The sequence below is a fragment of the Amia ocellicauda genome, chromosome 10 (genome assembly GCF_036373705.1).
Source record: "Amia ocellicauda isolate fAmiCal2 chromosome 10, fAmiCal2.hap1, whole genome shotgun sequence".
Lineage (NCBI taxonomy): Eukaryota > Metazoa > Chordata > Actinopteri > Amiiformes > Amiidae > Amia > Amia ocellicauda.
The window spans coordinates 41,895,280-41,919,377 of record NC_089859.1 but is presented as its reverse complement, the minus strand read 5'-3'; the positions used below and the strand labels follow the sequence as shown (position 1 = coordinate 41,919,377).

Below are 24,098 nucleotides of genomic sequence, written 5' to 3'. Positions count from 1 at the left end.
GAACCGGATCCCAAGTGTGCGTCCCAGGTGCTATAGGTTTCAAAGCATGCAGGGGAATAGGCACCCCACCCTGACACCTATAGAAGACTGGATAGGGAGATATAAATAGCAATGGGGAGACTCTTGTACTTGGTGTGGCTCTATCCATATAGTGGGGCCAGCAGCCACTTAGCAGGTGTAGCAATAGAAGCTCAGCCTGGGGAGACTGGATTTAGCATTTCCTCTCCATTTTGATAACTATCCATAATCATTTCTGCAAAATACTTCTATGATACCTATGTATGTTTTTTACTTGTACTATATTATACTATCAAGTATCAGTGTACACATACAATGTGACCTGTTACATTAATACAGAGGCCACGGAAGGCCAGATCACTAATAGCCACTGTCCCCTGATATTACACTTTTTTACAATCACTTTGGCACTCATTTCAGAACCTTGATGTCATTTTTCAAAACTCTAGACACTAAACTCACACCCGATGATCAAAATGCACATTTTTCAAAACTCTAACACTTTTTTACAATTGCTTGGATACAATACACATCAACCTCAGATCATTTGTTCATTGAACTAAAATGACACAACTTAACATCAAAGTATTACCATTTCAAAATGCAATTCACACATTACATCTGAGATCACTGTCTATTCATTTCATTACAAAGATCTAACTATCAATTGATACAGCTGCTCAAAATGATAAGTGACTGTTGCATTACTCTTAATGCATAGTTTTATGGAAACTGACAAACAGTATTCCATGTTTCGATCATGAAAGTTTCAGGATAATGAGATCCATTGACACCAATAACCGAGGAGCATGGTTTCTTAGGGTTACCATAGACTTGACTGTGTCTTCTTGTTTGTGAAGGAACAGGACTGTGTTTTCCTGTCTGGGTTCCCGCAGGCTTAAGTGTGTTTGTAAACTGCAGCGTAGGTTTGACCTACTATTAGAAAAAAAAAAAAAAAGGAGCGCTAATTAATTGTTCAATATCTGATACGCCGGTGATAATATAAAATAACGTGTTTATAGTTTATAGAAGTTTATAGTGTTTATGGTAAATGAAGAAAAGTCATTAAGTTATATACAAGTTCTATAAATGCAAACATTGAAAAGCATGTTTGTTGTTATTCCTATATAGGATTTAGTATTATTTGTGTTTTCTTGTTTTTTGCTATGTTTTCTCCCCTGTCGTTTATTGTTATTTTGCGGGCTTGCACGCCTTGGTTGTTGTGTACAAAACGATACATAGAAAATGGGAAAACGTGTTACTGTGTGGGAACAGCTCTAGTAAGACGGGCGACCCGCCACTTAAAGGTACACATGTAAGGTACATGTATGATAACTATGGAGTGAAGCGGTGCGTTTGACTGGACAATAGGTGACAGAAAATTAAGGTTTCCAGAAGATGGGACTTTTGATTCAGATAGACTTGAGCACCTAAAAACGGTTTTGCAAAATAGGAATACAAAGCATTAAGAAATGAGAAACCAAAGCTAGCTATCTTAAAACATTTGTTAGAGAAAAGAAAGAAAAGACAACAGGCATAATTCAATCTGAATGCCCCGAAGACAAATTAAAAATATATATATATATATGTTTTTCAGTATAAATGACAGTCCTCAAGATACTGAAGGAAAATTACTAGATAAGTAATAAATAAGGGTAGTTTGAGACACTGCAGGTCAATATAACATGCCAACCAAAACCATGGTATCTGAATTTACTATGGATATAAATTAATATGTGTCTCTTTGTATGTTTGTACGTTTTCAGTTTGCGCAAGGTAAATGTCCATATTTTGACTTTTTCATGTACTGTATAGTCCAGAATATGACTAAGAGAGTCATAAGTCACAAATAGTTACAGAATGATAGCTAAAAAACGCCAGTTAAATATGTTGTAATAACAGACCTACAAGAAAGTCAGCATTTAACTGTACACAGAATGCTATTGCAAACAGAAATAATAATACAAAATTAAGTTATTTAAATAGGTCTTACGAATACAGAAGTTAAAAGTAACATGTTAGAAATGGAATTAGAGCCAAATTTAGAAATAGGAATCCGAGGCAACCACAAACATTCGGTGAAGGTTTCTTACATATTGATAAATAGATAACCAGATACTCCAGGAAATTAACGATGTGCTCATTTGGAAGCTATGAGTTCCACAATGAAGAGTTTTTAAATCCCTAGAAATAGATCCCTAAATACAATGTGTAGGTAAGAAATTAACTATTGATCAGTTCAATCTGGATTCGGGAACAGTTCTTCTGAACCTGTACTGGTGTAGATTGGACTTCAATAGGAGGAAGTGACACAATAAAGACATGAGCCGCGCAGGAGGACAGTCTTAGTGCCCACGCAGGTTCTTAGTTGGGGAAATCATTGACTGGACACATTTTTTGAAAATGTGCTTTCCTGAAGTACCTGGACATCATTATTGAGATCAATGAAAAGGCTTATTTTCCAAAGATTAAATACATTCATTAACTACAATAATGTAGTGAAATGTATATAAATAGTAATAATACAAATCGATCAAATATAACTTGCATTTTCTTGTAAGAAATTAGGAATAGGAGAAAGAACAGCTGTTGGGATGCAGTGCGATGTTATCCAAAATTGAAAGCGGTTGAGAAAGGAGAGTTTGTTCTGTGTGAGACAAATGTACTGCCACGAGAGACTCTGATGGTGATTGACTGGAATATGAGGGAAAATAATGAAGTTACTACAGGTATAACTAAAGGTGTAACATAACTAATTTAATGAAACATAGTCATGGCAAGTTATAAAACTGTTTGGAAATAGTCCTTTCACAAACAGAAATACCCTATCAATTAGGAAGAGGGGGGCAGGGGGCAAGGGCCGTATGTGCTCCTCTGCTCCCCCTGTTCGCCTGAGCAGACAAGCAGCCTGAGATGAGAGAGAGAGGGAGAGAGAGAGAGAGAGAAGTCAGAGACAAGGCAGAGACTGTAAGTACGTGTAAGGGTTCATAACTTATTACAAACAGAGCAAGAGTGTAATGAATGGTAATTTACACTGCTTGTATTAATAATGATAATAATATTGATGTTGATACAGACGAATACATCACATACTAGATGACAACCGCATAAAACTAATAATAATGAAAATAGGAATAATAGGAGTATGGAAATAATTTCAAATTATGGTTTATTGGTAAAAAATGAATTGAGAAACAAAGATTAATAACTGCCATCATTTACCCAACTACTATTAACTATGGTGTTGAAGGAGCTGCTGTAATAGTTATTGTAATGTTCTCAGGTATTTAAGTTAGATAAAAGGACAAAGATAAGCACATTGTTTTGAAACTTTGACAACTCCACACAAAAAGAGTATCTACACTAGGAAGTAAAGCTGATTCAATAAACACAGGAGATATGATGCTGCTGACGACAGCTGAGTGCTGTACTGAAATAATTTGATAAATGAGATAAATTGGAATCAAGATTATTATTATTTTGAATTGTCCCTTTACTAGAAACCTTATAGATTGTGCGAATGTCAACTAATGTGATAGAGATGCCTTTTATAAGGACGATCTCTGATGTTGTGTGAACCACACATTGTGTCTTCAGACTGATTTATTCCACATGGCAGATATGCATATTATGAATCGTGTCCTGAAGGAACCGATGTCTGACCCATATGGAGAAGATGCTGGTGTTCTTGTTGAGACACAGTAGGCCGAGGGCGCGGCTTTAAAGACAGCCTCACAGCAACTTGAACAGACCAATGCTGAGGTCCACTACGCTGAAGTGATGCTTGACTCAGTGGAGAAATAAGTTAAAATACTATAATTAAAGGTTTTCCAGATTATAGGAATCTACAATATATTGTGAAACTGCTCAGATGACGTCCGCAGTAGCACATATTCTTCTATTGATAGTTTAATTTATAATGTACTTTTAGTGGAGATGTCACATTATTCAAATGAATAGAATGACAGCCATGAAGTCAGAATCAGTCCATTGCCCTTCACTTAAGATTTGTACAATGTATAATGTTTATAAATCAAAACGCAACAAATATATGTACAATACAGTTTACAAACTGAATTTGTAAAAAAGAATGTTTTGCTGACTTTTGTATTCTCTTTGAAGCAACAAAATGTATGTGTTATGTATGTCGTAACTAGGGTTTGACTTTTATGACCTGGGGCTGGATGAAATTTAATTTGAGATGCACTGTAAAAGCTCCAGGAAATTGCAACTGGCCACTGCACCTTCCATAAGAGAGCTCAAACATTTGCTAATGCATTGGTTGCCTCACAGGCACTCTTTCCCTGGTTTGCCCATGTGGCGCATGGTGTTGGCCACACGGGCAAAGGGGGGATGTGTGCATCAGTCTTTTAAATTGGTTTGCCCCAGGTTTTATAGTAACAGCTTAGCAATATTGTAGAACTTGCCACATTTGTCAAGCTCATAATCCTGCAATATGCAAATAGATTGTGTTCAAAAGCTTAAATGTTGTGGATATGAATATATACTTGTAATAATATATAGGTGTTCTAAATGGGTTGAAGCCTATCCCGTAGGAAGGCTGAAGTAGTAAAAGTAGCAAAAATACAGTTAAGGGATGTTATATGTAGATTTCGCATTCCAGGGAAATTTCCAGTGATAGGAACACTCACTTCACTGGGACAATAGTGCAGGAACTATGCAAAGCCCTGCGAGGTAAACAACATTTTCACTGCCCCATCAGGCTCAGTCAGCTGGAGCAGTGGAGAAACAAAATGGGATATTAAAGAATAAGCTGTCTAATATATGCAAACAAACAGGACTCAAACGTCCAGATCCCCTTCCTATAGTCCTAATGACAATGAAATCGTCAGCAAATTGAGAAAAACAGGTCTTTCTCTGTGTGAGATTATTATGGGATGACTTATGAGACTCTCCATCACTCCTCCATTGTCTGTAAGGGAAATGGACATCCACTTGATGGATGATGCTCTGTTGTCTTTTTGTATGGGACTAACACGTGCTTTCGAAGCTGTCCATTCACAGATGAAAGCCGCCCAGACTGAACCATCCCAGCAGGTTTACCACCCCTTCCAGCAAGGTGACTGTGTATATCAAAGCACACAAGAGAAAGTCCTCCCAACAGCCCAGGTGGACAGGGCCCTACCAGGTGCTCCTGACCACCCACACAGCTGTGAAGTGCCTAGGAACGACGACATGGATCCACTCCTCACACTGCAAACTTGCCAATCGAGGCGAACAGCACAACCCTGGTGGAGAACAGAGGGATAAAGGAATTGTTCTTCCACATCAGATTTGACATTACTGTATGTATGCAGGCCCTTGTAATTGCTTTTCCAATACTGCCAACTGGTTATTGATGATTGATTTCACATTGTGGTACGAGTATCGAGTGAAATGAGTGCTATCCACCTCAACAACACAGCGATAACATGGAGCCGGCAGGTGATCCAGGTCACAATAGAGGTCAAGCAGTGGGAGGAGGAAGACGTGGTGGTCAAAGGTGTAGCGTAAGGTACACTTATAAAATTCAATTAAAGAAGTGAATTTATAGTATCACCTTATCACGAATCCTGGAATCTTGTAGAACTCAATTTCTGTAATAATTGGACGCAGACACCAATTCCAAAGATATAAATTGTCAAATTTATTCAAAAACAAAGACTAAATGTAGCACTACACTAATTATACAAAAGGGAAAAACTAATTAAAATTCAACTCTAGATCAACAAATCAAAGACAAATCACTTCCGTGACCAAATCAAAGACCATGGGATCGCATATGATAACACACAAATCATTAAACAAAAAAGGTTATAAACACATTGACTACAATACCGGTTAGTAAGACGAAGGTGAGTCTCTCATTAGTATTGTTAGTCAGACATTCAATAACTATGCAGGTTAGTATTTATGTCAGGTAACTTCTCATTATATATATATCAGTCTCATTAACGTTTAGGTGGAGAGAAAGATCCTATCATTACTTGTTACCACAATTTCCCTTAACTGATTATTATTCAATGATTAAGGATAGGCAGGGCCACCTATAATCTGGTGTCTATTAACTTGTGTCAATTTCAGACTAAACAGTTAAACAGGAATGAGAAGATATTTCTCGGCGTTGACAGATTTTATTTCTAAAATTATCAACAAAACAGTTGAATGCAACACACATTTATATTTAAGAAAACTAAATGATATTACACATTCTAGAGTTATGAATCACAGATTAACATTTCTAATTGATTTCTCAAATGTCATGAATCACAAACTCCAAACTGTTAAACTTATGTGAACTTCGTCGCAGAGAGGCCTCTATGGCTTCGGGCTCAGATAACAGCACACGGCACGAGGTCCGTGTGGTTTGGAACAAAGGCAGTCCGGTTCGGCTTTGTCCAAGAACTTCCACTCAGTCGATGCACCTGGAAGTTGGGGTTTCGCGAATGTAGAGTCTTTTCCAAACAGATTTTCCACTGGTTTGAAGGCTCCAAGGTTGTGCACAAAATCTTCTTTGTAAGCATGGTTCCACCGTAGTTACTTGAAGACAAAGTCTTTGAGGAAAGCAGGGCCCTGTTCGTTCCAAGGGTCAAGTTTCTTAAGACTCAAATAGCTATTTAAATGACTTTCGTATTCAGTCGACTTAGTCAATTGTCCAGCTGGATGGCTGGGCACAGGCGGGCAGCGCAGTCTGTAAAGTTCTTTATTTAATAAAGTCCTTTAAAAGAATTCTTCGTACGGCTCAATCTCCTTCTCCCAGTTTAACCCTTCTGTTGCTGGTAAAGACTTAGTTGGTTTCTGGTTCCGGTTCTGGCAACAGAGATACAAGTTGAGCTGTGGCAGCGAGTTACTGGTTTAGGTGAGAGAGAGAGAGAGATGCCGTGCGTTACCCTTTATACGCCTGTCAGATCAATAGGTGATTGGTTCTTTAGTTTGTGAGATTGGATTTCGGCTTCAGCCCCCAGTGTCCTATTGGAGGGGGGCTTGATGTATGACTGATGTCAATCCATGCCATCTTTTGGAAATGCCGGTTGGCACGGGTTCGTAGCTCTGTGTCAGGATTTCGGCTCTCGTCCATTTCAAAGAGTTTTTATTTCCTACAGGCCCCCTTCCCCAGACATCTCACAGCAGGGATTCCAAGCTATTTGGCCCATTCTTGGTGCCATCCTCCCAAGACTGTCACTTTGATGTAAACCAGTTCACATGCTGATGAGTTAAGGAAATCTGATAAATTTGGGGGGGAGAGGTCTTCTTTAGATCAGTGCTTCAGCTCAGAGCTAAAATGCTCTTATCAGAATACACCCAACATAACGCTACACTGGTTAATTCTGTTCTGGGAAAACCACAATCCTGCAGGTTTAATAAGTCTCTCTACACATCAGTCCCTGAGTACCTTCAACCAATGGTCATTTTGACCAATTAAGCCCAAGAATTGAGTCAATTAAGTTGTCATGGACTACCCAGTGAAGACGTGAACTCACGACTAGGTCACACTGTGAGCTCACCAGAGCAGACATTACACTGAGCTCACTGTGAGCTCACTTAGCGCTTTTCCAGCGACATGGTGCCGGTGCTGGAGCCGGAGCTGCTGCTCGGCCTGGGATCCAGCTGATCTTTTTTGAACCGGCCCGCTTTTCCACCGGTTTTGACGTCACTGGATGTGGGCGTTCCCAAGCATGGAGTAGAAGTGGAGAAACACAGCAATAGTAATCAGCACCGAGGCGACTGCGTCTTTAAACCCCATTTAACATCACAATCAAACTCATTCCGCGTCTATGGCAAATCGTAACCCTAATGTTACAAATGTTCCCTAAACACCTATTTTGCAGGATCAATAAAAAATTATTAGGATTTTTTAAACTTTTACTGACACACATAGTTAATAGCAATGTGTTATAACTTTACCGAAAATAATAATCTGTATATCTTTAATTGTTTAGACGTTATTAAGATATAATGCATCTTTCACATAGGGAACATTTGTAACATGTTAGGAAAAACAAACAAATGATTTGAAAATATTCATAATTACAGCATACAATTTGTCAGGCTTCATAACAATGGTATTTATAACATACTCTGTAAAAATCAAGCAAATAGCATTTGTGGTTCACGAGAAAATATGTATATATAATCAAAGCTATCAGACTATAGCAGCCGGTGTATGAAGACACATACGATTATACAGCATTATTTGGCAGCTTCGCAAGACCTAATTTGAAACGTTGTTGGTAAGTTAGATAATTAGTGGGGACCCGCTATTTGCAGTTCTTCCCCTCCATAATTGCTAAAATAAAGTTTTACTGACATTTTATTGACCCTACCACTGCATAGGGCACATCTGTAACATGAACGCTACTGAATGGCACATACATTGAAAACTACGGAGAACTGAGACAAATCCACTTTACACTTCATAAATAATCTTAAAACGTTTCCAACCAAGGCAACACCCACTTGAAATACGTTCATTCTCATTTTTGGTAAACAAAAAGAGAGATTGTTACATATGTTCCCTATGATGCATCTACAGAGAGAGAGAGAGAGAGACAGACAGACACTAACACTCTCTCTCTCTCTCTCTCTCTCTCTCTCTCAGCTGGGAGTGTGTGGGAGGGGTCTGCAGTGAGCGGGAGTGCTGCTGAGAGCTCTGTCCTTTGGCTGCGTTTTTTTGTTGCTTTACTTTTTTCAGTTTGTTTATTTTGTCTTCTGTTTTCAGTGCTTTTCTTATTGTGGGGGAACAGGGGAGGGGAGTGGGGAGTACCGGTAGTTCTTCCCGGGTCGGGGGGTCGGACCCCCTGAATGCGTCTTTTGAAAAACTGACCCGACGCCATGGAGTCAAGATCGCTCCGGTGCAGTTCTGCCCCCTAGAGCAGTGTGTGTTAGCGGTTGGGGAGGTAGCAGGGTGTGAAAATATCAAGTCTGCTGCCATTGTTATCTTCTTAAAAACCACTGATCTGCTCAATCAGCTAGTGGCTAATGGCACAGTGTTAGACGACACTTTCACCCCGGTGTTGCCGCTCGCTGCTCCTGCCCGGAAGGTAACGCTGTCTAACGTCCCTCCGTTCATCCGCACCGGCTCGGGCAGCTGATGTCCGGCATTAAGAGGGTCCCGCTGGGCTGCAAAGCCCCGCAACTGAAACACGTCGTGTCCTTCCGAAGGCAGCTGTATATGATCCTCAATAACATCAATGAGGATCTTAATGTCTCCGAAGTTGGATCTCTCTTGCTGCCACCACCACGAAGATTGCTCTTTAGTAATGTTGGAAAGTCAAAGACAGCAACCGTCAGGGTTCTTGCATATGACGTATTCGTGCTGCACCTCTCTGCAAGGATCCAGGACAGTTTGTCAATGTAAACTCCAGTGCATGGGAACTTTTCCACCTAAAAGACAATGGTAAATAAAAAACAAGTTTATCCCCAAACTATTCTTATATTATGTTAAGTGGAATACATTATCAGTAAGGCTGTGATTTTGTTACAGAAATGTGTTATTAAAGACCACAGTATGTCTCAATTCTAAGTTTATTAATTTACAGACATAATAAAGTCAGTGAATCTGTGACACCCATAATTCAATTACATTCTTATTATCAACTATAACTATGAATATAACTGATAATGTAGCATCATTAGATTGTTTACAACCAATATTTGTTTTCAATATATATATTTTTACCTTGTCTTTGTAATATTGTAGACCAAGAGTGTTATACCTGTTTTGGTGATTCTTTGTCAGATTCAGAACAATTTGCTGTGGGGCTGTCAGAACCACTTGATGGTGACACACTTTTGTCTTTATTGCTGATAAATGTGGCTTTTGTTACAATTTTTTTCAGATTGTCCAAAAGGTCTGGAATCTCTGGAGAAAAAAACCTTAGTATTAAATGATAATCATTTCTAGTAATATATTTAATGCAAAGTGAAAACAAAACCATCAATGCCTGCAATTATACTTGAGAGACTTGCTCTATGTTATTGGCAAACTGACCTTTTTGTGGGTCATTAACATTAGCTACGAAAAAAATAAAAAAGATAAAATACAAGAATTTCCAGGTCTAATGTAATGCATATAGTCATTAATGTAGGATTATGAAGTTATGTTGAAAAACTTTATTTAATAATCAGTATTATTAAACTATTAGACAGTGCACATTAAGAGTCTGTATTGTGGTTCTAGATTACTTCAGTATGATCAACTATAATACATTACTCTGGAATCTAAATTACTGAAGAATAACATTTATCAAGGTAAGGAATTATTTGCTATAAATAAAAAAACTTACCATCAACCATACGGTTTCGAAGACATTGGTTTTCATTTTTAAGTCTTGTGTTTTCCTTTTCGAGCTGCTTAACGTTTTGCTGTAGCTCAACTTCACTGGACTCTTTAAATGTCTGTAGAATATGACGGGATCTAATTCTTGAAGCTCCATCGGTTTTCTTTCTTATTTTGTGCTGTATTCAGAGAGGAAAAGAGTTTAAAATGAAAATATATATATATATATATATATATATATGAATATGATTAAAAAAAAACAATCCTGCAATACATTTATTTAATATTTGCAGTAATTATCTCACCGGTAACTGTGGTTCATCAAGGTCACTATCATCTGAAATTTGAAGTTTTTTGTTTGGTTTAGGTACTCTCTTCATTTTAGGACAGGGCATTTTTGTTAGGTCATTAAGTTTTCTTCTTAGTTCGCCTTCTTTTCCTAAAATAAAAATAAAATAAATAAAACCCTGCATTATGTCCACAGATATTTGGGGATTATATTTATTTGTCATAAAAATACTGTGCTTTGACCATACAAATTAAGATGAACAGCCAACACTGAATCAAAACTGAAGTTAAATTATATCTGGTTTAATTTATTTTGTGATTTGGGGGATTTTATTGTAAAGCACAACACACAATAAATCGTTCTTACAAATGCCAGTCAAGTATGACGAGTTTTTAGCGCCCTCACCACCACCTACCATGTTATAAGAGTATGTTAGACGTACAACACATTAATAACTTAAACATTCATTTCAAATATACTGTGATTGTATATATCAAATAGCATGTAAAGACTTTAATGTTTTTTTTTTTTAAATAAACATTGTTACCAGTCATAATGATCTGCGCTTCATGGACAGGCCATCCACCTTTTGGAGGTTTGTTCGTGTCTCTCCACTCTGCTCTGAAGTTTCGAGTCGTCTCTTCGTCATCATCAGCAATGCTGAATAAATCAAAATTGCGAAAGCAAGCAGTGGGAATCACGCTGTAAGAGTCTTTGTCGACCCCGCTTTCCCACTTCACCAACGCGTGCATCACCGCCATACTACCTTCACCTTCTCGTCCGTTTTTCCCCCGACAAGTCACGGCACAAAAAACAGTCCCACTCTGCATTCTGGTACTTGGCGTTCTTAATAACACCAACAGGGTGTAATCGCATAGACCACTCGAGTATAAAGTACTACATATCCCATCTGTTACAGTTTTTTTTCTTCTTCTGAAACTGCAAGCGCACTACATAAAGTTTGGCAAATGAAGAAATTTGGATGATGAGTTTACAATCTTATAAACAGTATTTAAGTAAACCTAGATATGCAATTCCAAAAAGAACAGCATCGAGATGGAGAAACAGGATACAAAAATAATAATACAATGTTTATACTTTTTGTATTTTAATTACAGTATGTAATTATTGCCTTTTGATTTACATTTACAGAAAAAGAACGGCGGCAAACGTGGACTACCCAACAAGAAGCAACAAAGTTACTAAAATATCAGATTCTCAGGTAAGCTTCATGCAGCCATACATGTATAATTATAAAATCAATCCAAAAAATAGACCTTGTTTACCCTACAACTGATTTGAGTGTTAATTCTATTTAAGATATAAAAAAATATTTTATTTTCTGAACTAATAATCTGTGAACATTCTATTATCTCTATAATTTTAATTAATACATTTATTTTATTATTGGTGGAACATTATGTTTTTCAGCTCAGATGATTTCACATACCATCAATTTTTCTGTTAATAAATGTGCAAAAACAAATCAGATGGATAGGCCCCTACATATGAACATTAAGTTAAAGGCCTAGAGTGAGTGTTCTTCACTTCCAGTCATGGCGGGCCACAATCCAGCTCTTTGTAACTCATCAACAACCAAAGACCTGGGAAAAGGGTTAAATGGCTTCAGTTAAGCCAATTAGGTAATTAAGAGCTCAACTGGAAAAAAAACAGCAGGCATAGGGGTACAGTCACTGATATAACCTACAATGTTGTTGTAATGAAAATCAGCAGACAGTGGGCCTCCTCCAGGACTAAGGTTGAGAAGCACTGGTCTTGAAGACCACAATAACAATCGACCTCAAGGGCTAGGGATATTCGAGGTGATGCTAAACCAGTCCTGAATGTTTAAATATAATGTTATTTTCTTGTAGTGTGCCGTTGCTGTTAATGCAACCAGTTATATTGAGCCATCAAATACAGAAGCTGACGAAAGACATCAACATGTAAATTTAGTTGTAAATTTAAAGTGTGTGTGAAAAGTATTTTGTATATGGAGATTAACCCATAGTTTCACAGATAAATTGTGGACCAGTGATATTCAGGATCTTCAAAACAAGTCCTGAATGCTCAAACTTAACACTTCTTTTTTTAGAGTGTCGTTGCTGTCAATCCAGCCAGTGATGTGGAGCCATCAGATACAGAAGCTGATGAAAAACAACATGTAAATTTCCTAAATTAATATGGTGCATCAAAATACTTATTTAGCACTTTCAACTGTTTCTTTGTGATTCCTAAAATTACTTTACAGGCTGGGGCTGGGGGAAGACACTGCGCCCGCCTGGAGAAGCCTGTACAAGCCCCCCTCAATAAGAGAGCTGGCAATCTGCAGTGGAGGGTGTTACACACCATTATTGCTGTCAATTCTTTTATTACTGTTCTTAACCCTGCTGTGTCCGACGCCTGCCCATTCTGTGCTCAGAGAGAGACCGTGTTTCACTGTTTCAGCACTTGCTCTCGGTTGTCACCCATTTTTAGTCTTTTAACTCGTCTTTTTACTGATCTTAACCTGATTTTTAACACAAAGGTTTTTATTTTAGGGGCGCGATACACCAGAAAGACCAAACATGTGGACCAGCTGGTAAACTTCTTGCTGGGCCAGGCTAAAATGGCCGTCTATAAGACTAGGAAGAACAGAGTGTGTGGGGAGGGCAGTGAGGATGCAGTGAGAGTGTTTGCCATGCTGGTCAAGTGCAGAGTCAGACTAGAGTTTAACTATTACAGGCTGATGAATGATTTGGAGAGTTTTGAACAGGTCTGGTGTATTAATGATGCCCTTTGTGAATTGTATGACGGGGAGTTGGTTTTTATTATGTAATTCATTTATAGGGTTTAGTATTTGATGGTTGTTTTGTTGTGTGTATTGGGTTGCTTTCTTTAAAAGTGTACAGATCAGTGGCGGAGTTAATGCTTGTTGGGGGGAGACAAACAAAGGGGAACACTATTTTTTATTTATTTATTTTCTTTTGTATGAATTATTGCGTGTTGCAAACAGGCAATGAAGTCTGATAAAAGTCAAAAAGTCTCTCTCTCTCTCACACACACACACACAGCCAGCAAGACACACAGAGCCAGCCAGCTCAGCGATGACATCACAAACATCTCTCTCAGGTGACTCCTATGACATCACAGAGCACGTACATTCCGTTGCTTGCCGTCTGTCAACCACTCAGTCACTGCCAGCCAGACTGGCTGGCTGACTGGATGGTGGGGCTGCTTGCTGCTGCTGCGTACCTTAGCAAGCTTATTTGCTTGACCGGCCTTCCTCCTCCGCCCACATGCCCACCTATGTCCGATCTGCTGTTCACCTGGATCACAGCTCCGCCCCAACAAGGCAGAGCCCCCCAAGAATGGTACAAACTCACCCACGATCCCCTCCACGGAAAGCTATAGCAAAAGGCAAAAGCATTATACGTAATGAAGAGGAACCCGAGTCCAAGACGCATCCGACCAGCCATACATATTTGTGTGTATTAAAGATCACATTTTATTACATTTAGATTTTCTGTACTTTATTACATCTTTTTGTGATTTTTAAATGTATTGTTTCTTTTCCTTATATATGTATGTATGTATGTATGTATGTGTGTGTGTGTCTGTGTGAAAGTGTATGTGTTTGTGTGTCTCTGTGTGAAAGTGAGTGTGTGTGTGTCTGTCTCTGTGTTTGTGTGTCTGTCTCTGTGTGAAAGTGAGTGTGTGTGCGTGTGTCTGTCTGTGAAAGTGTGTGTGTGTGTGTGGGTGTGACAGTGTGTATGAGTGTCTGTCTGTCATGTAACTCGCACATCTGTGAGGGCACCATTTTTGCAGAAAGAGATGTACACATTTTGGAGCAACATATGCTGCCATCCAGACATCGTCTTTTCCAGGGACATCCCTGCATTTTTCAGCAGGATAACGCCAAACCACATTCTGCCCAGATTACAAGCGCATGGTTGCGTAGGCAGAGAGTGCGGGTGCTAGCATGGCCTGCCTGCAGTCCTGACCTGTCTCCGAATTGAGAATGTGTGGCGCACTATGAAGTGCAAATTAAGACAACGAAGGCCCTGTGCAGTTGCGCAGCTGAGGAAATGCATAATGGATGAATGGGGGGAAATCCCACTTGCTAAACTTAACCAAGTGGTGTCTTCAGTGCCCAAGTGCTTAATAAGTGTTATTAAAAGAAAAGGTGATGTTACATAGTGGTAAACAGTCGACTGTCCCAACTTTCTTGGTTTCTTTTCACTGCTAATGAGATGCTGTAGAGTGAGTTAGTTATATTGCTTTCAGGAGCTCTAATCGTATTGATGAGTTCATGCAGCATTTGTAATTGAATTTCAAAAAGAAATCCTTGCTGTCTGGCCTGTGTGTATGAGATGTACTCTGTCAATCTTTGGCTAACAACTGAAACATTGGTAGAACAGAAATGGCAACATAAAAAAGAAAAGTACATTTTAAAAGAGCACATTAAATAGGATGAATATACAGTTTTTTACAATCACTTTGTCACTAATTTCAGAACCTTGATGTCATTTTTCAAAACTCTAGACACAAAACTCAAAACGGTCATCACTTGTAACACAGGCTGTCCAATGTTCAAAACATTGCATTGTGCATTCATATCTTTAAAGAAACCTTGCACTTGCAGACTTGTTGGTTCAAATAATTCATTTATCATGAAATACCATAGTAACATTTATTTAGATCACCCACACAGAAGATACCGATAGTTTCACTGTGTAGTTGTTCGTACAATCATTAAATATTGTAGTACAAAATATGTGATACATGTTTCATTATGGTACTACACATAAATACATCACTGTAAAAGGACTAGTAGAGAGAATACTACAGACACAGTGGAATCATTGAACAAAATCTGAAATGTATTGATGCAATACAATCAAATCACACCATAGGTTTCTTTGAAGCCATGCAACAATAATTAGCTACAAAAAAGAACAAAACTACAGTAAAATGTCAACTGCAGTGTTCCTCACCTGGCTTAGTGTAAAACAAAGGATTGATTACTGTACTTCTGAATTTCCATCAGCCCTGTGTTCAGGTTCAGGTTCTCACAACCATTTTTCACAAGAGGCATCTTGAAACTGAACATACCTGAACATACTCAGTCATCAGCTGCTTCACTCTGTCTGCATTTCTTTCAAAAGGCACACTATACTCTGTGCTACACATTGGTATGCAGTATACAGTCATTTGACAATTGAGAGTAGCCTAATGTTTAGTGCATGCTGAAGACTTGCCGCTTCTCAGTACGGAAATTTCTGATGATTGAGGCCACAGTTGATCCTGAGTTGATTCTGAGGTTTGATTGAATCATTGTAGCTGCCTCAGTCATGGTCATGCCATGATTTACAACATGCTCTACAACTATTTCTCGGATTTCACTGGACACTATTTGCTGTTGCTGCCGCTGTCTGGTCCGTGGCCTTGTCCTCTACCACGTTCCCCCAACACCTCTCAAATGAGGCCCATGGCTGCCTCTCTGGTGAGGCCTAAGCCCTCCTCTATGACGAGGCCCACGACCACCTCTCAGAAGGGGTGCATGTCCCCTTCCATTCCTTTGACCACCACGTCTTCCTCCTCCCACTGCTTGACCTCTATTGTGACCTGGATGACTTGCCGGCTCCATGTTATCACTGTGTTGCTGGGGTGGATAGCACTCATTTCACTCGATACTCGTACCACAATGTGAAATCAATCATCAATAACCAGTTGGCAGTATTGGAAAAGCAATTACAAGGGCCTGCATACATACAGTAATGTCAAATCTGATGTGGAAGAACAATCATCTTCAACCAGGTTGGAGCGTTAGTTGCAATGCCTTTAATACACGCAGCGTGGAGAGGAACAGTGACTCAAGTAGATCCCAAAGTCGCTCTGCCTTCATTTTAACAGTCAGAGCTTTTATACACAAAAATCAAAGAGCTGGTTATAATCAGAAAGTCATTACTATGTTATCTTAAAAGTTAGCTAAGCAGAATTTATATCATTATAGGACAGAGTTCATAGATCAACACATGGATTAGGGAGCAGGCACTTCAATCATACTGTTTGACATTGTCTCCAAGATTCTCATCGTAAATAACAAACAGAAATCAAACTACCTTCTGGCCTGACCTTCTAGCTTGACCTTATCTTTCTTAAGTATACAAGAGAGAAAAACAGGTATTAGAGAAAGAATTTCTAACTTTCCTTCCACACTGCAAACATGGTGTGGAAAAGTGCTACATGATGATGAATGATGATGAAATATTACATCCATAGATAATGTAGTCCAACTGGTTCATGCTCCTCGTTTATTGATGTCAATGGATCTCATTATCCTGAAACTTTCATGATCGAAACATGGAATATTGTTTGTCAGTTTCCATAAAATTATGCATTAAGAGTAATGCAACAGTCACTTATCATTTTGAGCAGCTGTATCAATTGATAGTTAGATCTTTGTAATGAAATGAATAGACAGTGATCTCAGATGTAATGTGTGAATTGCATTTTGAAATGGTAATACTTTGATGTTAAGTTGTGTCATTTTAGTTCAATGAACAAATGATCTGAGGTTGATGTGTATTGTATCCAAGCAATTGTAAAAAAGTGTTAGAGTTTTGAAAAATGTGCATTTTGATCATCGGGTGTGAGTTTAGTGTCTAGAGTTTTGAAAAATGACATCAAGGTTCTGAAATGAGTGCCAAAGTGATTGTAAAAAAGTGTAATATCAGGGGACAGTGGCTATTAGTGATCTGGCCTTCCGTGGCCTCTGTATTAATGTAACAGGTCACATTGTATGTGTACACTGATACTTGATAGTATAATATAGTACAAGTAAAAAACATACATAGGTATCATAGAAGTATTTTGCAGAAATGATTATGGATAGTTATCAAAATGGAGAGGAAATGCTAAATCCAGTCTCCCCAGGCTGAGCTTCTATTGCTGCACCTGCTGGCCCCACTATATGGATAGAGCCACACCAAGTACAAGAGTCTCCCCATTGCTATTTATATCTCCCTATCCAGTCTTCTTTATGTGTCAGGGTGGGGTGCCTATTCCCCTGCATGCTTTGAAACCTATAGCACCTGGGACGCACACTTGGGATCCGGTTCCTCTGCCCCTCACATTCACATGAGGAATCCCAGGTGCTCAATACGTCATACTGTCTCTTTCATCTCATGTGTAAACTATGGACAAATACATGACTAAACGTGTTTAGTTGCTTTTCCCAGAATGCTTTGCGCCACGATATGCAAATAACGGGGACTATGATTGGCTCCCTGACTTTACCCACACTGCGACTGATGCTACCCATTTCACTACCCAACAAAGACCCATAATATGCGTGTGTCTGTCTGTCTGTCTGTCAAAGTATGTGTGTGTGTTTCTGTGTGTGTCTGTGTCTGTCTGTCTGTGTGTGAAAGTGTGTGTGTGTCTGTCTGTCTGTCTGTCATGTAACTTGCACATCTGTGAGGGCACCACTAATGCAGAAAGAGATGTACACATATTGTTTATTTTCCATATATATGTATGTATGTATGTATGCATGTCCAATTGCTTTGACAATACAAATGAATTGAATTGAGAGGGAGAGAGAGAGAGTAAGAGAGAGAGAGAGAGACAGACAGACAGACAGACAGAGAGAGACACACACACACACACACAGAGAGCCAGCCAGCCAGCTCAGCGATGACATGACGAGCCTCTCTCAGCTTACTGCTATGACATCACAGAGCACGTACATTCCGTTTAACAAATCGTTAAACAAAAAAGGTTATAAACACATTGACTACAATACCGGTTAGTAAGACGAAGGTGAGTCTCTCGTTAGTATTATTAGTCAGACATTAAATAACTACGCAGGTTAGTATTTATGTCAGGTAACTTCTCGTTATATATATATCAGTCTCATTTACGTTTAGGTGCCGAGAAAGATCCTATTTGTTACCACAATTTCCCTTAACTGATTATTATTCAATGATTAAGGATAGGCAGGGCCACCAATAATCTAATGTCTATTAACTTGTGTCAATTTCAGACTAAACAGTTAAACAGGAATGAGAAGATATTTCTCGGCGTTGACAGATTTTATTTCTAAAATTATCAACAAAACAGTTTAATGCAACTCACATTTATATTTAAGAAAACTAAATGATATTACACATTCTAGAGTTATGAATCACAGATTAACATTTCTAATTGATTTCTCAAATGTCATGAATCACAAACTCCAAACTGTTAAACTTATCTGAACTTCGTCGCAGAGAGGCCTCTCTGGCTTCGGGCTCAGATAACAGCACACGGCACGAGGTCCGTGTGGTTTGGAACAAAGGCAGTCCGGTTCGGCTTTGTCCAAGAACTTCCACTCAGTCGATGCACCTGGAAGTTGGGGTTTCGGGAATGTAGAGTCGTTTCCAAACAGATTTTCCATTGGTTTGAAGGCTCCAAGGTTGTGCACAAAATCTTCTTTGTAAGCATGGTTCCACCGTAGTTACTTGAAGACGAAGTCTTTGAGGAAAGCAGGGCCCTGTTTGTTCCAAGGGTCAAGTTTCTTAAGACTCAAATAGCTATTTAAGTGACTGACACTTTCGTATTCAGTCGACTTAGTCAATTGTCCAGCTGTAAAACTCCACTGATCAGGTGGGTCTGTGAAGTTATTTATTTAATAAAGTCCTTTAAAATAATTCTTCGCTCAATCTCCTTCTCATAGTTTAACTCTTCTGTTGCCGGCAAAGACTTGGTTGGTTTCTGATTCCGGTTCTGGCAACAGAGCTACAGGTTGAGCTGTGGCAGCGAGTTTCTGGTTCAGGTGAGAGAGAGAGAGAGAGAAAGACTGTCCGCTGTTCCTTATAGTCTGTCAGATCAGTAGGTGATTGGTCCCTGAGTTCTTGAGATTGGATTTCGGTTTCAGCCCCCAGTGTCCTATTGGAGGGAGGCTTTATTTATGACTGATGTCAATCCATGCCATCTTTTGGAAATGCCGGTTGGCCTGGGTTCGTAGCTCTATGTCGGGATTTCGGCTCTCATCCACTTCAAAGAGTTTTTATCACCTACAGGCCCCTTTCTCCAGACATCTCATAGCAGAATTCCAAACTATTTGGCCTCTTCTCGGTGCCATCCTCCCCAAAACTGTCACTTTGATGCAAACCAGTTCCAAGCTGATGAGCTAAGGAAATCTGATAACTTTGGGGGGGGAGAGGTCTTCTTTAGATCAGTGCTTCAGCTCAGAGCCCAAATGCTCTTATCCAAATACACCCAACATAACGCTACATATGTATGTATGTATGTATATATGTGTAGAAGGAAAATTAGAAATTATTTTCTTACACCTGTTTTTCTCTCTTGTATACTTAAGAAAGATACGGTCAAGCTAGAAGGTCAGCCCAGAAGATAGTTTGATTTCTGTTTGTTATTTACGATGAGAACCTTGGAGACATTGTCAAACGGTATGACCTACGTGCCTGTTCCCTAAAACCATGTGTTGACCTATGAACTCTGTTCTATAATGATATATGTTCTGCTTAGTTAGCCTTTAAGATAACATAGTAATGACTTTCTAGCATGTATGGATGTATGTATGTATGTATATATATATATATATGTATGTATGTCCAATTGCTTTGACAATACAAATGAATTGAATTGAGAGGAAGAGAGAGAGAGAGAGAGAGAGAGAAAGAGAGAGAGAGAGACAGACAGACAGACAGACAGCTCAGCGATGACATCACGAGCCTCTCTCAGCTGACTGCTATGACATCACAGAGCACGTACATTCCGTTGCTTGTCGTCTGTCAACCACTCAGTCACTGCTAGCCAGACTGTCCCTAAGACAAAGTGTACAATACTTCAATTATATCTCCTCCAGACAGATAAAGGGTATTAAGAGCTACGATGAAGATACCCAGGAGACGTAAAAAGCTTGCATCACCTGGTATTTCCTGGAGGTCACCCATCCAAGTACTAACCAGGCCCTGGCCCGTTTAGTTTCCAAGGTCTGACGAGACCGGGCACGTTCAGGACGGTGTGGCCGCAAGCCGAAATGCCTGGCTGAATGATGTCTCTTAAAGGCTGACGGGTGTTGACGGAATTTCCAGCAAAAAATAAAAAATAAATAAATAAAAAAATGGAGGGAAAAATAACAGTGCAGGAAAGGGTGTTGAAAGTAGCCGGGAACGTGTACAATTCTTCAATTATATCTCCTCCAGACAGAAAGAGAGTATTAAGAGCTACGATGAAGTTACCCAGGAGACGTAAAAAGCTTGCAGCACCTGGTATTTCTAGGAGATCTCCCATCCAAGTACTGACCAGGCCATGCCGCGTTTAGCTTCCGAGATCTGACGAGACGGGGTGCGTCCAGGACGGTGTAGCCGCAAGCCGAGAGGCCTGGCTGCATGATGTCTCTTAAAGGCTGACGGGTGTTGACGGAACTTCCAGCAAATAAAAAAAGAAAAATGGAGGGAAAAATATCAGTTCAGCAAAGGGTGTTGAAAGTAGCCGGGTACGTGTACATTTCTTCAATTATATCTCCTCCAGACAGAAAGAGAGTATTAAGATCTACGATGATGTTACCCAGGAGACGTATAAAGCTTGCAGCACCTGGTATTTCCAGGAGGTCACCCATCCAAGTACTGACCAGGCCCTGCCCTGTATAGCTTCCGAGATCTGATGAGATCGGTCGCGTTCAGGACGGCATGGCCGCAAGCCGAGACGCCTGGCAGCATGATGTCTCTTAAAGGCGGGCGGGTTTTGACGGACCTTCCAGCAAAAAAAAAAAGAAAAAAGAAAAATGGAGGGAAAAATATCAGTGCAGCAAAGGGTGTTGAAAGTTGCCGGGTACGTGTACATTTCTTCAATTGTATCTTCTCCTGACAGAAAGAGAGTATTAAGAGCTACGATGAAGTTACCCAGGAGACGTAAAAAGTTTGCAGTACCTAGTTTTTCCAGGAGGTCACCAATCCAAATACTGACCAGGTCCTGCCACGTTTTGCTTCCTAGATCTGACAAGATCGGGCGCGTTCAGGACGGTGTGGCCGCAAGCCAAAAAGCCTGGCTGCATGATGTCTCTTAATGGCTGGCGGGTATTGACGGAACTTCCAGCAAAAAAAAGAAAAATGGAGGGAAAAATACCAGTGCAGCAAATGGTGTTGAAAGTAGCCGGGTACGTGTACATTTCTTCAATTGTATCTTCTCCTGACAGAAAGAGAGTATTAAGAGCTACGATGAAGTTACCCAGGAGACGTAAAAAGTTTGCAGTACCTAGTTTTTCCAGAAGGTCTCCCATCCAAGTACTGACCAGGTCTTGCCCCGTTTAGCTTCCGAGATCTGATGAGATCGGGCGCGTTCAGGACGGTGTGGCCGCAAACCTAGAGGCCTGGCTGCATGATGTCTCTAAAAGGCTGGCGGGTATTGACGGAAGTTCCAGCAAAAAAAAAAGAAATAAGAAAAATGGAGGGAAAAATATCAGTGCAGCAAAGGGTGTTAAATGTAGCTGGGTACGTGTACAATACTTCAATTATATCTCCTCCAGACAGAAAGCGAGTATTAAGAGCTACGATGAAGTTACCCAGGAGACGTAAGAAGCTTGCAGCACCTGGTATTTCCAGGAGGTCTCCCATCCAAGTACTGACCAGGCCCTGCCCCGTTTAGCTTCCGAGATCTGATGAGATTGGGCGCGTTCAGGACGGTGTGGCCGCAAACCAAAAGGCCTGGCTGCATGATGTCTCTTAAAGGCTGGCGGGTATTGACGGAACTGCCAGCAAAAAAAAAAGAAATAAGAAAAATGGAGTGAAAAATTTCAGTGCAGCAAAGGGAGTTGAAAGTAGCCGGGTACGTGTACAATTCTTCAATTATATCTCCTCCAGACAGAAAGAGAGTATTAAGAGCTATGATGAAGTTACCCAGGAGACGTAAGAAGCTTGCAGCACCTGGTATTTCCAGGAGGTCTCCCATCCAAGTACTGATCAGGCCCTGCCCCGTTCAGCTTCCGAGATCTGACGAAATCGGGCACGTTCAGGACGGTGTGGCCGCAAACAAAGAGGCCTGGCTGCATGATGTCTCTTAAAGGCTGGCGGGTATTGATGGAACTTCCAGCAAAAAAAATAAGAAAAAAGAAAAATGGAGAGAAACAAATCAGTGCAGCAAAGGGTTTTGATAGTAGCCGGGTACGTGTACAATTCTTCAATTATATCTCCTCCAGACAGAAAGAGAGTATAAAGAGCTACGATGAAGTTTCCCAGGAGACGTAAAAAGCTTGCAGCACCTGGCATTTCCAGGAGGTCACCCATCCAAGTACTGACCAGGCCCTGCCCCGTTTAAATTCCAAGATCTGATGAGATCGGGGGCGTTCAGGATGGTGTGGCTGCAAGCCAAGAGGCCGGGCTGCATGATGTCTCTTAAACGTTGGCGGGTATTGACGGAACTTCCAGCAAAAAAAAAAAAAAAAAAAAAAAAAAGAAAAATGGATGGAAAAATATCAGTGCAGCAAAGGGTGTTGACAGTAGCTGGGTACGTGTACAATACTTCAATTATGTCTCCTCCAGACAGAAAGAGAGTTTTAAGAGCTACGATGAAGTTACCCAGGAGACGTAAAAAGCTTGCAGCACCTGGTATTTCTAGGAGGTCAGCCATCCAAGTACTGACCAGGCCCTGCCCCGTTTAGCTTCCGAGATCTTACGAGATCGGGCGCATTCAGGACGGTGTGGCCACAAGCCGAGAGGCCTGGCTGCATGATGTCTCTTAAAGGTTGGCGGATATTGACGAACTTCCAGCAAAAAAAAAAAAGAAAAATGGAGGGAAAAATATCAGTGCAGCAAAGGCTGTTGAAAGTAGCCGGGTACGTGTACAATTCTTCAATAATATCTCCTCCAGACTGAAAGAGAGTATTAAGAGCTACGATGAAGTTACCCAGGAGACGTAAAAAGCTTGCAGCACCTGGTATTTCCAGGAGGTCACCCAACCAAGTACTGACCAGACCCTGCCCCGTTTAGCTTCCGAGATATGATGAGATCAGGCGCGTTCAGGACGGTGTGGCCGCAAGCCGAGAGGCCTGGCTGCATGATGTCTCTTAAAGGCTGGCAAGTATTGACGGAACTTCCAGCAAAAAAAAAAAAAAAAAAAAATAGAAAAAGGGAGGGAAAAATATCAGTGCAGCAAAGGGTGTTGAAAGTAGCCGGGTACGTGTACAATTCTTCAATTATATCTCCTCCAGACAGAAAGAGAGAATTAAGAGCTACGATAAAGTTACCCAGGAGACGTAAAAGCTTGCAGCACCAGGTATTTCCAGGAGGTCTCCCATCCAAGTACTGACCAGGCCCTGCCCCATTCAGTTTCCGAGATCTGACGAGATCGGGCGCGTTCAGGATGGTGTGGCCGCAAGCCGAGATCCTGGCTGCATGATGTCTCTTAAAGGCTGGCGGATATTGACGGAACTGCCAGCAAAAAAAAAAAAGAGAAATGGAGGGAGAAATACCAGTGCAGCAAAGGGTGTTGAAAGTAGCTGGGTACGTGTACAATACTTCAATT

At 40.2% G+C, this 24,098-nt stretch overlaps 4 non-coding genes and 8 pseudogenes across 4 annotated transcripts; all 12 read right to left on the bottom strand.

The window, feature by feature from the left end:
* Positions 1-13,908: 13,908 nt before the first annotated feature.
* LOC136762331 (U5 spliceosomal RNA) lies at positions 13,909-14,023 on the bottom strand. Its single transcript, XR_010820534.1, has one exon. It is a non-coding gene; the product is annotated as a U5 spliceosomal RNA (small nuclear RNA).
* A 6,470-nt stretch (positions 14,024-20,493) lies between these two features.
* On the bottom strand, positions 20,494-20,612 carry LOC136761342 (uncharacterized; annotated as a pseudogene).
* A 221-nt stretch (positions 20,613-20,833) lies between these two features.
* LOC136762031 (uncharacterized) lies at positions 20,834-20,952 on the bottom strand (annotated as a pseudogene).
* Positions 20,953-21,161: 209 nt separating this feature from the next.
* On the bottom strand, positions 21,162-21,280 carry LOC136762505 (5S ribosomal RNA). The gene has a single exon (XR_010820702.1). It is a non-coding gene; the product is annotated as a 5S ribosomal RNA (ribosomal RNA).
* A 216-nt stretch (positions 21,281-21,496) lies between these two features.
* On the bottom strand, positions 21,497-21,615 carry LOC136762226 (uncharacterized; annotated as a pseudogene).
* A 206-nt stretch (positions 21,616-21,821) lies between these two features.
* Positions 21,822-21,940, bottom strand: LOC136761152 (uncharacterized; annotated as a pseudogene).
* A 215-nt stretch (positions 21,941-22,155) lies between these two features.
* LOC136762491 (5S ribosomal RNA) lies at positions 22,156-22,274 on the bottom strand. The gene has a single exon (XR_010820689.1). It is a non-coding gene; the product is annotated as a 5S ribosomal RNA (ribosomal RNA).
* Positions 22,275-22,489: 215 nt separating this feature from the next.
* LOC136761065 (uncharacterized) lies at positions 22,490-22,608 on the bottom strand (annotated as a pseudogene).
* Positions 22,609-22,824: 216 nt separating this feature from the next.
* LOC136760655 (5S ribosomal RNA) lies at positions 22,825-22,943 on the bottom strand. Its single transcript, XR_010820273.1, has one exon. It is a non-coding gene; the product is annotated as a 5S ribosomal RNA (ribosomal RNA).
* A 224-nt stretch (positions 22,944-23,167) lies between these two features.
* Positions 23,168-23,286, bottom strand: LOC136760693 (uncharacterized; annotated as a pseudogene).
* Positions 23,287-23,495: 209 nt separating this feature from the next.
* LOC136761114 (uncharacterized) lies at positions 23,496-23,614 on the bottom strand (annotated as a pseudogene).
* A 220-nt stretch (positions 23,615-23,834) lies between these two features.
* On the bottom strand, positions 23,835-23,953 carry LOC136761021 (uncharacterized; annotated as a pseudogene).
* Positions 23,954-24,098: the final 145 nt, after the last annotated feature.